General features: G+C 34.0%; 2 long non-coding RNA genes across 2 annotated transcripts in view; one reads left to right on the plus strand and one right to left on the minus strand.

Annotated features, from left to right (window-relative positions):
• Positions 1-18,227, minus strand: part of LOC309666699 — a 396,329-nt gene that overhangs the window by 152,168 nt on the left and 225,934 nt on the right. The gene's annotated exons all lie outside the window — the stretch shown is intronic.
• Positions 5,989-16,616, plus strand: LOC309666694. Its single transcript, XR_014267250.1, has 2 exons — positions 5,989-8,636; positions 8,670-16,616. It is a non-coding gene; the product is annotated as an uncharacterized lncRNA (long non-coding RNA).

Raw genomic sequence — 18,227 nt, forward strand, 5'->3', positions numbered from 1 at the left:
AATCAATCAAATAAGTTGAAAATACCTGTGTTTTTAAATATTTAGAAGATATAATGCGCTCAATTGACTAGAACAGAAAATAGTGAGGCACAACATAATGTCATGTTTTGAGCAAATAATCAAGGCCACCCTGGTCAGGTTCTGCCTACTCACTAGGATATCCCTGACTTATCCACTTGGTGTTCCTTTTGGGTTTCCCAGGGATCTGGTAGTTTACAATAACAAAATATCTACAGAAACTATAAGAGAAAAAAGTCAATGTAGTGAATCCATTGTCATTCACATGAATATAAGTAAAAATGTTTGAATTCCATGATTTAGATCAGTTACAAATGACAATTTCAGTTCCAGTATGATTATCTGGTATATCATCCAAGGCAAAGACAAGATCAGAGCACAGTGATAAGAGAGATGTAATATAATTTTATTTTGTTTTGTTTTGCCTATGGCTATTCTCCAGGACTATAGTACTTACATAAAAAGCAGCCAATGAGTCCAGAAGGTGTGATTTTTTTACTAAGATATAGTCAAATAAGCAAACTTATGCAGAAGCTATGTTCAAGGTGTATGGATTCCTAATTGGAGACAGTTACCTATAAAGGGAGTGTCTTTTACTTAGAGGGATAAACACTTCATATTTTGGTATATCCTAAAGCAATGGCTATGTGTACAGTTGTAGTCACTAATTATTGAAAAGAAAGAAGATAGATCACAGAAAAGAACTGTGAGGATTCTTTTTTTTTATTTTTTTATTTTATTTTATTTATTTATTTTTTTAAACATCTTTATTGAAGTATAATTGCCTTACAATGGTGTGTTAGCTTCTGCTTTGTGAGGATTCTTAAACTGTGTGAAAGGACTTATTCACACATTTGATACTTTTTAGCTATTCTAACTTGAGACTTATTGGCTTCAGCAAAATTCCCAGTAATGAATAATTACTTCAGCTTCTGAGAATTTAAAATTCATATATTTAATGTTGATGTTTTGCAATTGAAAAAAATTATGCTATAATGTCATTCCTTTCTTAAAAATTATTAAATTAAACGATGCTACTAAATCCAGCAAATGGAATATTAGAGATTACAACTATATTTCTTTTTAAACTGGAAAGTAAATATTTCAAAGTCAAAGAAGAGTTTAGTGAATGTGTGTAAGTTAAATTAAATCTCATTTAAATTCAATTGTAACACTTGTCAACTAAAATAAAAAAAGGTTTCTGAATAAAACTGATTGTGTGGGATGTAAATTCAGTGTTTGAATACTAATCATTTTTTTTCACCTTAATATATGATACCAGGCATTATTTTATTTGTTTAATAAGCTATCTCCAGACTTCTTTGTTATGTGCTTCATAATTTAACTTGATAAATGCCCTAAATGAGGGTTTTGGTGTGGTGCAATCCATGAGCTCACCACGAACAAGATCAGTAAGAGAGGTCGATAATGCTTTGCTGTCTTTAAGGAAGAGGAACAAGCAAAGAAGAAAATGGAAAGAAACACCACAATGTTGATCTTAGTTAATGTGAAATAAAGGTAGCCATATCAAGGCAACAGTAGCAGCAATAAGAACAGTGGGCATCTAGAGGAGGATTTCGAAAAGTTAAGGAAAGAGGTGGTAACCAGCGGGGTGCTTATAGGAAAGCGTTCAGGTGAGGTTGTTATCAAAGTAGCTACAAACCATACTAAATGATTCCGTTTGCACTTATCTCCAACAGGTAATGAAGCAGTATTTCCCTATTTGAATAATCACTTGAGGGTGGCTCCCACCACCTGCTAATATCGGTTCAAACAAACTTGTGACTGTCAAGTACTCAAATGGAAGTATGAGGTTAGGTTTCTGTGAAGTTTTATTCTGAGTTCTCATTAAAAGATATTTGCTTTCAATGTTTTTGAATTGCCATGTTTCAGAATCGATTTGTGTTTTATGCCTCTTCCCTCAGTATGGTAGATCAAGTCCTGTGTTAAAAACCCTATATGACAGTTTCATGGTTTAGTAGTGCCTTACTGTTTTTAAAAAGACTTTTTTTTTTTTTTAGCAGTTTCAGGTTTACAACAATTCGAGAGGAAGGTATAGAGATTTGTCTATATATCTCTTACTCTCATACATGCATAGCCTCCCCAATTATTAACATCATTCACTAGAACAGTATATTTGTTATCAAAGATGAACACATATAATGACACATCATAATCACCCAAATACCATAGTTTACCTTAGGGTTCACGCCTGGTGTTGTAGATTCCATGAGTTTGGACAAATGTATGCTGACATATCCATCATTATAATATCCTACAAGATATTTTCACTGCCCTAAATATCCTCTGTGCTCTGCTATTCATCCCCCTTCCCTCCTTACCCATGGCAACCACTGAACTTTTTACTGTCTCCATATTTTTGCCTTTTCCAGAATGTCATATAATCAGAATAACACAGGATGTAGCCTTTTCAGATTAGCATATTTCACTGAGTAATTTGTATTCAAGGTTCCTCCATGCCTTGGCATAGCTTGATAGCTAATTTCTTTCCAGCACTGAATACTATTCCATTGCTGTAAAAAGGTGTTTAATAATGTGGTGTGAGGTGTAGAAGGAGAGGCAGTGTTCTAGGGTTTCTGAGTAGGTCGCAGTTGTCAGTGAGCCTGTGTCTCTGGACTGTGAGTGTTTCTGAGTTTTTTCCTCCCCTGTAGGTAGGGCTGGATGGCTAGAGTGGGCTGGGGTTAACATTTTCCTTCTCCCACATGGAACGCTAGAACTGATTGGAACTGGGCCTTTCTCTTCCCCAGGTCAGTTAAGTTCTGATAGTACCCCAGTAGGATAGGGTCTGGTTAACTAGTTTCCCCTGAGAGCAGGCCATGTCTAGAAGAACAGCGTGCTCTGGTGTATTTCAAAATGACTCCTCTCCCCTCCACTACTAGAAGCAGATGGGGATTTTTCTCTGATACTTACTGTGGGAACATGGTCAAACTTCTGGAGGTAAATCTCTAAATATTCCAGAGACCTCTTTATGACTGGATCCCCATGGAGTTTTTAACTCTCAGACTTGTCCCCAGTGAGCCTCCAGCAGTTCATTACTTCCAGTGAAAGTTGTCTTACCCTGGATCTGGTTCCTGGGGTGGTTTCCTTGCTTGAGTCTCTACAGCAAAGCCAGGAATCCCTGTATTCCGTCTCTCTCTCCAGTCTTGTGGTCAGTGTCTTGCTGGCTTTATGGATCCAAGAAGAGTTGACTTCAGTCTGTTCAACTTTTTACTTGTTAGGAAAAAAGTGTCTTAGTATTTTTAAAATAAATCCTTTTGGATAAACAAATTGGCTATACTAGTTCAATCTGTCATAAATTCTATTAAAATGTTTATAAAGTGGATAGATATGTATAAGATTAAATTACCATTAATATCAATATAAATACCCAATTCCCCCATATGTTAAACATTATTACTTGTCATGGTATAAATATTTTCATGGAGTACGGGTCTATAAACTGTTATGCATTTCCATATTTTAAGAAGTTACAGAATCTTTTCATCATCCAAGCTAGAAATGTGAACATCATCTAACCTTGCAAGAACAAAAAGTAAAAGTTTAACTTTTAAAGCTTAAAATTAAAATCATGACATATATACACTAATATGTATAAAATGGATAACTAATAAGAACCTTCTGTATAAAAAAAAAATAAAATTAAATTAAAAATTCAAAAAACAAAATAAAATAAAATATTGGATACTGGTTTAAATAAAATAAAATAAAATAAAATAAAATAAAATAAAATAAAATAAAATAAAATCATAAGCCCTTTGCAGGTAACAAGAAGATGACTATGTTCAAGCCTGAAATCAACAAGTGGGGTTCATTCCAGGAAAGCAAGGCTGGTTTAACATTCATAAATAAATTAGTGCAATTCATCATATTAACAAATGATTAAGAAAACATAGTCCTATCAATCGTGGCATCATATTATTTCAGGTATCATTTGACCTTATTATCATGTGATCACATTAACAGATGAAAAAGAAAAAAAATCTAAATATATTAATAGATACACAAAAATAATTTAGAAAAGTCAAAGCCCAGTCATGATAAAACTGTCAAAAAACTAGGAATGAAAGGAAACTCCCTTAACCTAATAAAATAAAATATTTACAGATTGGACAAGAAATAAAATATTTATAGGATGGACAAGATGAGATAGAATTTTTATTCACAGATGTCTCTGAAGAAAACTCCAAGGAGTCTACTAATTTTTTATCCACTCTTAGAACAAATAAGCTAATATAGCAAGTTTGCAGGCTATACGATCAATATACAAGTCAATTGCTTTCTACCAATGAACCCTGGAATTTTGAAAAGTAAGAAACAGAAAATTAATACCACTTACAATAACAACCATCCAAAAGTAAAACACTTAGGTTTACATCTAATAAAATATCTGTAATACCTGTATGTGGAAAAACAAAAAACTCTGATGAAAGAAATAAAAAATAATCTAAATATATTGAGAGATATTCCTTATTCAAAGATGATCTAAATAAATAAAGATATTCCTTATTCATTAATTGCAACACTCTATATTTTTAAAGTGTTATTTCCTCCCAACTTGATTTATAGATTCAAAGCACTATCACTCAAAAATCCCAGTAAAATTTTTAATTTCAAAAGTTTCAATTATTTTGTAGATACTTGCCCCTTATGGAGATAGAGGATAACTCCCCACCCCTTATGTGGGATGTGTGTAGCAACTTCCTCCTAAAGGGTACACTTGATATAATTTAAGGAGAATGAATTTCTCCTATGATGTCTTTATTCTCCAAACCCATATCACCTTAACAACCGTGAGAAAAACATTAAATAAGCCCAAGATGAAGGACAGTTTATAAAATACTTAACCAAAACTCTTCAAAAATCTCAAAATCATCAAAAAGAAGGAAGTATGAGAAACTGTTACAGTATAGAGGAGGCTAAGGAGACGTGACAACTAAATGTAATGTGGTGTCCTAGATAAGATCCTGGAAGTTGAAAAAAGGCATTAGGTAAAAACTAAGTAAATACCCATAATATATGGACTTTAGGTAATAATAATCTTTCAATATTGTGTCACTAGTTATGACAAATGAACCATATAAATGTAAGATGTTAACCATAAGGGAAACTGGGTATAGGGTATATGGGAACTCTCTGTCTACCTTTGCAACTTTTCTATAAATCTAAAATTATTCTAAGAAAAAAAGCCTGTTAATTTTTAAAAAGCTAACCTACTTTCTGGAGGGATTTTATCATAAATGGGTGTTGAAATTTCTCAAAAGCTTTTTCTGCATCTATTGAGATGATCATATGGTTTTTCTTCTTCAGTTTGATAATATGGTTTATCCCATTGATTGATTTGTGTATATTGAAGAATTCTTGCATTCCTGGGATAAACCCCACTTCATCCTGGTGTATGATCCTTTTAATGTGCTGTTGAATTCTGTTTGTTAGTATTTTGTGGAGGATTTTTGCATCTATGTTCATCAGTGATATTACCTCAACATAATAAAGGTCATGTATGACAAACCCACAGCCAACATATTTCTCAATAGTGAAAAACTGGAAACATTTCCTCTATGATCAGGAACAAAAGAAGGTTGTCCACTCTCACCACTATTATTTAACAAAGTTTTGGAAGTTTTAGCCACAGTAATCAGAGAAGAAAAAGAAATAAAAGGAATCTGAATCAGAAAAGAAGAAGTAAAGCTGCCACTGTTTGCAGATGACATGATACTATACACAGAGGATCCTAAAGATGCTGCCAGAAAACTGCTGGAGCTAATCAATGAATTTGGTAAAGTAGCAGGATACAAAACTAATGCACAGAAATCTCTTGCATTCCTATACATTAATGATGAAAATTCTGAAAGGGAAATTAAGGAAACGCTCCCATTTACCACTGAAACAAAAAGAATAAAATACCTAGTAATAAACTTACCTAAGGAGAAAAAAGACCTGTATGCAAAAAACTATAAGACACTGATGAAAGAAATTAAAGGTGATACAAACAGATGGAGAGATATACCATGTTCTTGGATTGGAAGAATCAACATTGTGAAAATGACTATACTACACAAAGCAATCTACAGATGCAATGCAATCCCTGTCAAACTACCAATGGCATTTTTCACGGACCTAGAACAAAAAAGTTCACAATTTTTATGGAAACACAAAAGACCCCGAATTGCCAAAGCAATCTTGAGAAAGAAAAATGGAGCTGGAGGAATCAGGTTCCCAGACTTCAGACTCTACTACAAAGCTACAGTAATCAAGACAGTATGGTACTGGCACAAAAACAGAAATATAGATCAATGGAACAGGATAGAAAGCCCAGAGAAAAACCCACGCACATATGATCACCTTATTTTTGATAAAAGAGACAAGAATATACAATGAAGAGAAGACAGCCTCTTCAAAAAGTGGAGTGGTGATGGGAAAACTGGACAGCTACATGTAAAAGAATGAAATTAGAACACTCCCTAACACCATACACAAAAATAAACTCAAAGTGGATTAAAGACCTAAATGTAAGGCCAGACACTATCAAACTCTTAGAGGAAAACATAGGCAGAACACTCTATGACATAAATCACAACAAGATCCTTTTCGACCCACCTCCTAGAGAAATGGAAATAAAAACAAAAATAAACAAATGGGACCTAATGAAACTTAAAAGCTTTTGCACAGCAAAGGAAACCAAAAACAAGATGAAAAGACAACCCTCAGAATGGGAGAGAATATTCGCAGATGAAGCAACTGACAAAGGATTAATCTCCAAAATTTACAAGCAGCTCATACAGATCAATATCAAGAAAACAAACAACCTAATCCAAAAATGGGCAGAAGACTTAAATAGACATTTCTCCAAAGAAAATATACAGAATGGCCATCATCACAAAGTCTACAAACAATACATGCTGGAGAGGGTGTGGAGAAAAGGGAACCCTCTTGCACTGTTGGTGGGAATGTAAATTGATACAGCCACTATGGAGAACAGTATGGAAGTTCCTTAAAAAACTAAAAATAGAACTACCATACGACCCAGCAATCCCACTACTGGGCATATACCCTGAGAAAACCATAATTCAAAAGGAGTCATGTACCACAATATTCATTGCAGCTCTATTTACAATAGCCAGGGCATGGAAGCAACCTAAGTGTCCATTGACAGATGAATGGATAAAGAAGATGTGGCACATATATACAATGGAATATTACTCAGCCATAAAAAGAAATGAAACTGAGTTATTTGTAGTGAGGTGGCTGGACCTAGAGACTGGTATACAGAGTGAAGTAAGTCAAAAAGAGAAAAATAAATACCGTATGCTAATACATATATATGGAATCTAAAAACAAACAAAAATGGTTCTGAAGACCCTAGGTGCAGGACAGGAATAAAGACGCAGATGTAGAGAATGGACTTGAGGATGCGGGGAGGGGGAAGTGGAAGCTGGGACGAAGTGAGAGAGTGGCATGTGCATATATACACTGCCAGATGTAAAATAGATAGCTAGTGGGAAGCAGCTGCATAGCACAGGGAGATCAGCTCGTTGTTTTGTGACCACCTAGAGGGGTGGGATAAGGAGGGTGGGAGGGAGATGTAAGAGGGAGGAGATATGGGGATATACGTATATGTATAGCTGCTTCACTTTTTTATAAAGCAGAAACTAACATACCATTGTAAAGCAATTACACTCCAATAAAGATGTTAAAAAAAAATAATAAAGTGATAGGAACTGAAGTTGTGGAAAGAATAATAATAAAAAAAACCTGCTAACCTACTTCCTCCCCCCGAAAAAAACCCTATAAAGCTCATAGTTTTTTTTTCCTTTACAGAGGAAGCTAAAAACAATATTAATATTGATGATGGATAAGAATGTGGACAAATAAGCATTTCATATAATGCTGGCAAATATGTAATTGATAGAGCATATTTAAAAAATTTTTATTATAGTATAGTTAACTTGCAATGCTGTGTTACTTTCAAGTGTACAGCAAAGTAATTCTATTTTATATATATTCTTTTTCAGATTCTTTTCCATTATAGTTTATTACAAGATACTGAGTATAGCTCCCTGTGCTATACAGTAGGTCCTTGTTGTTTACCTATTTTATATATAGTATTGTGTATATGTTAATCCCAAACTCCTAATTTGTCCCTCCCCACCAGCACCACTATCTTCTTTAGTTGTTCTTTTTAATGAACAATTTATGATACTAAAGGAAAGAAAATGAACATTTCAGTGATGAACAAATGAGCCATAACTTTGTTTACTTTCCATGTAAGGGACCACCAGCAATGGAGAATTTTCTTTGAAAGGAAATTATCCTTGGTTCCTATGTGCTACAAAGAGGAAGTTCTTGGTCTCAGTGATAATTTAATATTGAAGATTTCACCTTGATTGTGCAGAATGAGCTCATAAATCCATACATATTTAAAACAGGTCTTACTGTTTGTTGGTCAGGAGAGAGCTTTCAATTAGGTCCAGTGACAGTCTCGCATATTGGGGGTCCCTCTAACATGTTGGATCATTTAATACAGAGTTATCTATTAGCTTTGGCTGGATAGAGCTAGTTGCTCAAAATAAAACAGAGTGGCTATCTTTGGCTAGTGGGTGAGTGTACAGCCATAAAAAAGAATGAAATAGGTGAGTGTACAGCCATAAAAAAGAATGAAATAATGCCATTTGCACCCACATGAAAGGACCTAGAGATTGTCAAACTGAGTGAAGTAAGTCAGACAAAGAATGACACTGACAAATATCGTATGATATCACTTATATGTGGAATCTAAAAAAAAGGGTAAAAATGAACTTATCTACAAAACAGAAATAGAGTTACAGATATAGAACACAAACTTATGGTAACCAGAGGGTAAGAAGGGGGATAAATTGGGAGTTTGGGATTGACATATACATACTACTGTATATAAAATAGGTAACTAATAAGGACCTACTGTATAGCACAGGGAACTCTACTCAGTACTCTGTAAAGGCCTATATGGGAAAAAAAATCTAAAAAAATAGTGGATCTGTGTATATGAATAACTGATTAACTTTGCTGTACACCTGAAACAAACACAACATTGTAAATCAATTATACTCCAATAAAAATTAAAAAAAAAAAATCCACCTGTGCAATTTGCTAGTGCTGTGACCTTAGAAACATTACTGGTGAATAAGTTTTCAGTTTATTAGCTACTGTAAAAATTATGATCCAAAATTATATAATTTTCTTAACCTCCGTTTACTAATTTTTCCTTTTTAACCAGCATCACCTCAGACTGTGCTCTCACACATCATGTGTCAGTCATTTGAACTACTTGCAGTGTTGTAGGCACTCAGTAAATATGTAACTCTCATGAACTTTTCACTTTAATCAATGTTTGTAGATCCTCTATTAGTTCCTGGACCATGGTTTGACAACTGACATCTAAGGGGTTTGTATAATGTTATCCCAAAAGAAAGTATGGAGAGGAATTGCATGAGCAGACACAGACACTAATGTCAATCTCTGTATTTGTTTCCTAGGGATGGTGTAACAAATTACCACAAATTTGGTGGCTTAAAACAACAGAAATGTATTTGGTTACAGCTTTGGAGACCAGAAATCCAAAATCAAGGTGTCATCAAGGCCACACTCTCTCTGGAGGTGTTAGAGACTCTAGTATAAACTATGCATCCTGACTATATATGTATACACATCCTATATATACATATATATGTACACACACAATGTATATATACAGGCACACACAAAGTTATCTTTGACTTTTTAAAATTTAAATTTGGCAGTTTCAAGTAAAGACGGTGCCCAAATTATGATGGTTGACTTAACGATTTTTTGACTTTACAATGGTGCAAAAACCATGCACATTCGGTAGAAACCATACTCTGAATTTTGAATTTTGATTTTTTTCCCTGGCAAGCTATATTGGGTACAAACTCTCTCATGGTGCTGGGCAGTGGCAGTGAGTGCAAATACATGTACATATATTATATGTACCTATATGTTTATATTTAGCTTTTTTGAAAGATCTCTCATGTTGTAGGCATTCAGTAAATATGTAACTGTCATGAACATTGAACACTATACATATATATATTAACAATCCTACTTTTGAAGCTTCTAGAAGATCCATGTGTTCCCTGTCTTGGGGCTACATGACACCAAGCTCTTCCTCCTTCTTTACATGGCTTTCTTTCCTCTGTGTCCCTGTGTCTCCTCTTTATAAGAACACTTGTCTTTGGATTTAGGACCCACCCAGTTAATTCACTGTGATGTCATCTCAAGATCCTTAATTGCATCTGCAAAGACCGTTTTTCCAAATAAGGTCATTCACAGGCACTGAGTGTTAGGACTTAAATGTACTATTTTGGGGCCACAGTTCTTTCCTTTCTATTCCCTCAAGGGAGGTTCCCAAGTACATGTGGTTAGAGCTCTGAAAACACATCTGAATGAGGGAATTCCAAGGTGAAAGGTGATATTTCTATCAAACTAAGGATAAGCACAACCAATATTTTAAATGTTATATTGTATTTGATATCAGTTTCAGTTACATGCTAAATTTAAAATTACTTATTTTATAAATTTAAGTAAATGTGGTCAAGTTTTCGGCTAAAACAGATCACTAAGGAATCATTTTATATTTAAATATTTGTGAAACACTGTATATAATTATCAAGCTTACCCCTATTTTAAAAGTTTACTGACTATCCTGTAATCAACCTTAGTCAATATTTTCTATAGTACAGGCATAGGTACTTTTATACATACATACATGCATGCATTCATGCACACATACATATCTACCAAGCTACATATGTTTAAAATAAAATGGAAAGAGTAAAGTCTACAGTGATTTAGCTCTATGATGCCTGAGTCTTTTTATTTTCCCTTTTTCTTTGTGGCTATGGTTGTTTTTAGATCAATTGGCCTTAATTTCACTGAAAATACTAATAGATATCCATTAAATTATCTCTCATAAATCAACTACTAATAAATAGTTGATAATAACTGACTACTTCATGTCCTTAATTTTATAATAAATGACTATTTCATGTCCTTAATAATAAATAAATGACTACTGCATGTCCTTAATTTTATTCTTAATTTGGCAAATATTAACTCTACAATATGGACTCATGTATATTATATAGAGATATGTATTTTTCACTTTTCTTTCTTAGATGTCTCCCTGGATTTTCTGGGAAATTTTGTGAAATTAACATAAATGAAAGTTCTTCATCACCATGTCTAAATGGTGTGAACTGTGAGGATCACATCAATGGACATATTTGCAAATGTCAACAAGGTAATTATGAAAAAGTAATGATCATGCAAATGTCACATTTATTTACAAAATATATGTATTTATATATGTGTATTGTATATGTGTGTGTTTGTACAATACAATTTTGACAATCAACTCACCAATAATGTTGTTGAGTATCAACAGCTTCTAAGCAATGATCACACTTAAAAAATATGAAATCATTGCCCTGTGATACTAGTAATCAATCCTTTAGGCTATCAGCAAGAAATCCTGGTGCTCAGATCATGGTATCTCACTACTGGTATTTTCAAAATTTATGTAAGCTTCAAATTCCTGATCTTTATCTATATCCATTGTGCCTGGTTCACAAGTCCTTTGTAAAAGCTGGCTCATTAATATTTGCATTATTATACTGCCAATGGTCATCAGTACAGAGATGGACAAGTTGGATGACCTGATTTTATTCAAGGGGAACTTTTTTATTAACAACAGGTCTTTTGGGCCATTTCTGCCTTTGCTCATATTATCTTTAACTGTATACTGATATAAACAAGTTGCATCCAGGAATCTTTTTCCCTCTCTTTCCTCTAGTTTTCTAAACTTTCAGATTTGTTGCTTTCTACCTGTGACTTCTATCACTCATCTTACCTTCAAAATTTAGTTTCATCCACCCAAAAAGATGTTGAATACATGAATTTCCTTGAGCAATAATAATCTCACAAGAATATATGTGGGGGATATTTTTGGTCACTAAAAAAGAATTCTCACTATTCACAGACCACAGAGAAGACTTAAGACAGCTTGTGGATACCCCAGAGTTCTGGGCTCCTGGTTATTTGAATCCCCAGAGGAAATAACAGCCAATAATTCTTAAAGATAAAAGAAGTAGAATAAAGCTTACAATGTTCTGATAGAAGAAATATATACCATTTAAAAGCTTTTACTTTTCCCCCCAAAAAATCTTTGTCAGACAGCAGAAGCAAGAAGAACTACAATCCTGCAGACTGTGGAATGAAAACCACATTCACAGAAAGATAGACAAAATGAAAAGGCAGAGGACTATGTACCAGATGAAGGAAGAAGATAAAACCCCAGAAAAACAACTAAATGAAGTGGAGATAGGCAACCTTCTAGAAAAAGAATTCAGAAAAATGATAGTGAAGATGATCCAGGACCTCAGAAAAAGAATGGAGACAAAGATCAAGAAGATGTAAGAAATTTTTAACAAAGACCTAGAAGAATTAAACAACAAACACCTAGAAGAATTAAAGAACAAACAGAGATGAACAATACAATAACTGAAGTGAAAAATAAACTAGAAGGAATCAATAGCAGAATAACTGAGGCAGGAGAAAGGAAAAGTGACCTGGAAGACAGAATGGTGGAATTCACTGCTGCAGAACAGATTAAAGAAAAAAGAATGAAAAGAAGTGAAAACAGCCTAAGAGAACTCTGGGACAACATTAAACACAACAACATTCACATAATAGGGGTCGCAGAAGGAGAAGAGAGAGAGAAAGGACCCGAGAAAATATATGAAGTGATTATATTAGAAAACTTCCCTAACAAGGAAAGGAAATAGCTAGCCATGTCCAGGGAGTGCAGAGAGTCCCATAAAGGATAAACCCAAGGAGAAACATGCCAAGACACAGAGTAATCATATTGACAAAAATTAAAGACAAATTATTAAAAGCAACAAGGGAAAAGTGACAAATAAAATACAAATAACCCATAAGGTTAAAAGCTGATTTCTCAGCAGAAACTCTAGAAGCCAGAAGGGAATGGCATGATATATTTAAAGTGATGTAAGGGAAGAAACTACAACCACGATTACTCTACATGACAAGGATCTCATTCAGATTCAATGGAGAAATCAAAAGCTTTACAGACAAGTAAAAGCTAAAATAATTCAGCATCACCAAACCAGCTCTACAACAAATGCTAAAGGAACTTCTCTAAGTTGGAAACATAAGAGAAGGAAAGAACCTACAAAAACAAACCCAAAACAATTAAGAAAATGGTAATAGGAATATACATATTGATAATTGCCTTGAATGTGAATGGATTAAATTCTCCAACCAAAAGACACAGGCTCGCTCAATGGATACAAAAACAAGACTCAAATATATGCTGTCTACAAGAGACCCACTTCAGACCTAGGGACACATACAGACTGAAAGTGAGGGAATAGAAAAAGATATTCCATGCAAATGGAAATCAAAAGAAAGCTGGAGTTGCAATACTCATATCAGATAAAATAGATTTAAAATAAAGAGTGTTACAAGAGACAAAGAAGGACACTACATAATGATCAAGGGATCAATCCAAGAAGAAGATATAACAATTATAAATATCTATGCACCCAACATAGGATCACCTCAATACATAAGGCAAATGCTAACAGCTATGAAAGAGGAAATCAACAGTAACACAATAATAATAGGGGACTTTAACACCTCACTTACGTCAATGGACAGATCATCGAGACAGAAAATTAATAAGGAAACACAGGCTGTAAATGACACAATAGACCAGATAGATGTAATTGATATTTATAGGACATTCCATCTGAAAACAGCAGACTACACTTTCTTCTCAAGTGCACACGTAGCATCCTCCAGGATAGATCACATCTTATGTCACAAATCAAGCCTCGGTAAATTTAAGAAAATTGAAATCCTATCAATCAAGCATCTTTTCCTGTCACAACGTTATGAGATTAGAAATAAATTACAAGGAAAAAACGTAAAAAGCACAAACACATGGAGGCTAAACAATACTTCACTAAATAACGAAGGGATCTCTGACAAAATCAGAGTAAATTAAAATATACCTAGAGACAAATGACAATGAAAACATGACAATCCAAAACCTATGGGATGCAGCAAAAGAAGTTGTAAGAGGGAAGTTTATAGCAATACAATCCTACCTGAAGAAACAAGGAAAATCTCAAACAAACAATCTAATCTTACACCTAAAGGAACTAGAGAAAGAAGAACAAACAAACTCCAAAGTTAGTAGAAGGAAAGGAATCATAAAGGTCTGAGCAGAAATAAATGAAATAGAAACAAAGAAAACAATAGCAAAGATCAATAAAACTAAAATCTGGTTCTTTGAGAAGAGAAACAAAATTGACAAACCTTTAGCCAGAATCATCAAGAAAAAGACGGAGAGTACTCAAATCAATAAAATTAGAAATGAAAAAGGTGAAGTTACATTGGACACCACAGAAATACAAAACATCATAAGAGACTACTACAGCAACTCTATGCCAATAAAATGGACAGCCTGGAAGAAATGAACAGATTCTTAGAAAGATATAACCTTCCAAGACTGAACCAGGAAGAAATAGAAAACATGAACAGACCAATCACAAGCAATGAAATTGAAACTGAGATTAAAAATCTTCCAACAAACAAAAGTCCAGGACCAGATGGCTTCACAGGTGAATTCTATCAAACATTTAGAGAAGAGCTAACACCCATCCTTCTCAAACGCTTCCAAAAAATTGCAGAGAAAGGAACACTCCCAAACTCATTCTACAAGACCACCATCACCCTGATACTAAAGATACTACAAAAAAAAAAATTACAGACCAATATCACTGATGAAGATAATGCAAAAATCCTCAACAAAATACTAGCAAACAGAATCCAGCAGCACATTAAAAGGATCATACACCATGATCAAGTGAGATTTATCTCAGGGATACAAGGATTCTTCAATATATGCAAACCACTTAATGTGATACACCATATTAACAAATTGAAGACTAAAAACCCTGTGATCATCTCAGTAGATGCAGAAAAAGCTTTTGACAAAATTCACATCTATTTACGATAAAAACTCTCTAGAAAGTGGGCATAGAGGAAACCTACCTCAACATAATAAAGGCCATATATGACAAAGTCACAGCAAACATCATTCTCAAAGGTGAAAAACTGAAAGCATTTCCTCTAAGATCAGGAACATAACAGAATGTCCATTCTCACCACTGTTATTCAACATAGTTTTGGAAGTTTTAGCCACAACAATCTGAGAAGAAAAAGAAATAAATGGAATACAAATTGGAAAAGAAGTAAACCTGTCACTATCATGGATGGCATGATACTATACATGGATAATCCTAAAGATGCCATCAGAAGACTACTAGAGCTAATCAATGAATTGGTAAAGTTGCAGGCTACAAAATTAATGCACAGAAATCTTTTGCATTCCTATACACTAACAACAAAAGATCAGAAAAATAAATTAAGGAAACAATCCCATTCACCATTGTAACAAAAAGAATAAAATACCTAGGAATAAACCTACCTAAGGAGACAAAATACCTGAATGCAGAAAACTACAAAACACTGATGAAAGAAATCAAAGATGAAACAAACAGATGGAGATATATACCATGTTCTTGGATTGGAAGAATCAATATTGTGAAAATGACTATACTACCCAGAGCAATCTACAGAGTTAATGCAATCCCTATCAAATTACCCATGGCATTTTTTACAGAACTAGAACAAAAAATCTTAAAATTTGTATGCAGACACAAAAGACCTGAAATAACCAAGACAATCCTAAGGGAAAAAAACGGAGCTGGAGGAATCAGAGTGCCTGACTTCAGACTATACTACAAAGCTACAGTAATCAAGACAATATGGTACTGGAACAAAAACAGAAATATAGATCAATGGAAAAGGATAGAAAGCCCAGAGATAAACCCATGCACCTATGGCCAACTAATCTATGACAAAGGAGGCAAAGATATACAATGGAGAAAAGACAGCCTCTTCAATAAGTGGTGCTGGGAAAACTGGAAAACTACATGGAAAAGAATGAGATTAGAACACTCCCTAACACCACTCACAAACATAAACTCAAAATAGATTAAAGACATAAATGTAAGACAAGATACTATAAAACTCTTAGAGGAAAACATAGGCAGAACACTCTTTGACATAAATCACAGCAAGATCTTCTTTGACCCACCTCCTAGAGTAATGAAAATAAAAACAAAAATAAACACAAAGATCTAATTAAACTTAAAAGCTTTTGCACAACAAAGGAAACCATAAACAAGACAAAAATACAATCCTCAGAATGGGAGAAAATATTTACAAAAGAAGCAACTGACAAAGAATTAATCTCCAAAATATACAAGCAGCTCATGCAGCTCAATGTCAAAAAAACAAATAACCCAATCCAAAAGTGGGCAGAAGACCTAAATAAACATTCTGCAAAGAAGATATACAGATTACCAACAAACACATTAAAGGATGCTCAACATCACTGATCATTAGAGAAATGCAAATCAAAATTACAATGAGATATCATCTCACATTTGTTAGAATGGGCATCATCAGAAAATCTACAAACAACAAATGCTGGAGAGGGTATGGAGAAAAGGGAACCCTCTGGCACTGTTAATCGGAATGTAAATTGATACAGCCACTATGGAGAACTGTATGGAGGTTCCTTAAGAAACTAAAAATAGAATTACCATATGACCCAGCTATCCCATTACTGGGCATATACCCAGAGAAAACCATAATTCAAAAATACACATGCACCCTAATGTTCATTGCAGCACTATTTATGATAGCCAGGTCATGGAAGCAACCTAAATGCCCATTGACAGACGAATGGATACAGACAATGTGGTGCATGTATACAATGGAATATTACTCAGCCATAAAAAGGAATGAAACTGGGTCATTTGTAGAGACATGGATGGACTTAGAGACTGTCATACAGAGTGAAGTAAGTCAGAAAAAGAAAAGCAAATATTGTATATTAACACATATATGTGGATTCTAGAAAAATGGTAGAGATGAACTGGTTTGCAAGGCAGAAATAGAGACACAGATGTAGAGAACAAACGTATTGACACAAAAGGGGGAAAGCAGGGGTGGCGGGTGGTGGTGGGATGAATTGGGATTGATGTATATATACTAATATGTATAAAATAGGTAACCAATAAGAAAACTGCTGTATATAAAAATAAATAAGTAAAATAAAATTCAAAAAAAAAGAAAGTTGGATGTAAGGAGTGCCAGGAAATAAGGTTGGAGAATTAAAAATATATATATTTTTGTCAAGGTCTGATCATTTAAAACTGTTAGATAGCCACCTTAAGCAATGCATGTAATCCTATGAAAACAGTTAAGAAACAAAACAAGTATTAAAGTCATTTTTACCATATCAATACATATCTTATAATTGCTAGTTCCATTTTTTATGTTGATAGATTAGTTTTGATGCTCCAGGTGAAGATTCCACTTGTTTCAGATTTACTTTAGACCTGGAGCCCTTCTGAAGCACCTACAGCATTAAATGAAGTCCCGTTCTGAATGCTGCCCATCAGGTCCACTGTGGAAATGAAAGGTTTCAAAAATAACACCCATCTGCCTTGTTGGGTGATAACTCAGAACTTGCTGGTACTTTTGGTTTAAGACTTAGATTCTGTTTTTTTTTTTCCCCCCATATAAAGCAGATTTATTTTAAAAGTTCTCAAATTGGAATGAGTTATCACAGTTGGTATAAGCAGTTTGATTAACAATATCAGTAGCTGTCCTTCACTGAATACTTGCTATAGACCCACACTAAGCAAAATCCTTATGGCCACCGCTCCATCCTTTTTTTTTTTAATTATTATTATTACTTTTAATATTTGAATTTTATTTAATTTATTTTTTATAAATATGTAAATAATTTATAATTAATATTCTTTCTTATTAGTTATCCATTTTATACATATTAGTGTATACATGTCAATCCCAATCTCCCAATTCATCCCACCACCACCCCTCCCCCACCACTTTCCCCCATTGGTGTCCATACGTTTGTTCTCTACATCTGTGCCTCTATTTCTGCTTAGATTCTTCACAGCCAAGTCACAAGAGCACATACATTGTAAGCAACAAAACAAACAGAC

This window comes from Balaenoptera physalus, assembly GCF_965194825.1.
Source record: "Balaenoptera physalus genome assembly, chromosome: 9".
Taxonomy (NCBI): domain Eukaryota; kingdom Metazoa; phylum Chordata; class Mammalia; order Artiodactyla; family Balaenopteridae; genus Balaenoptera; species Balaenoptera physalus.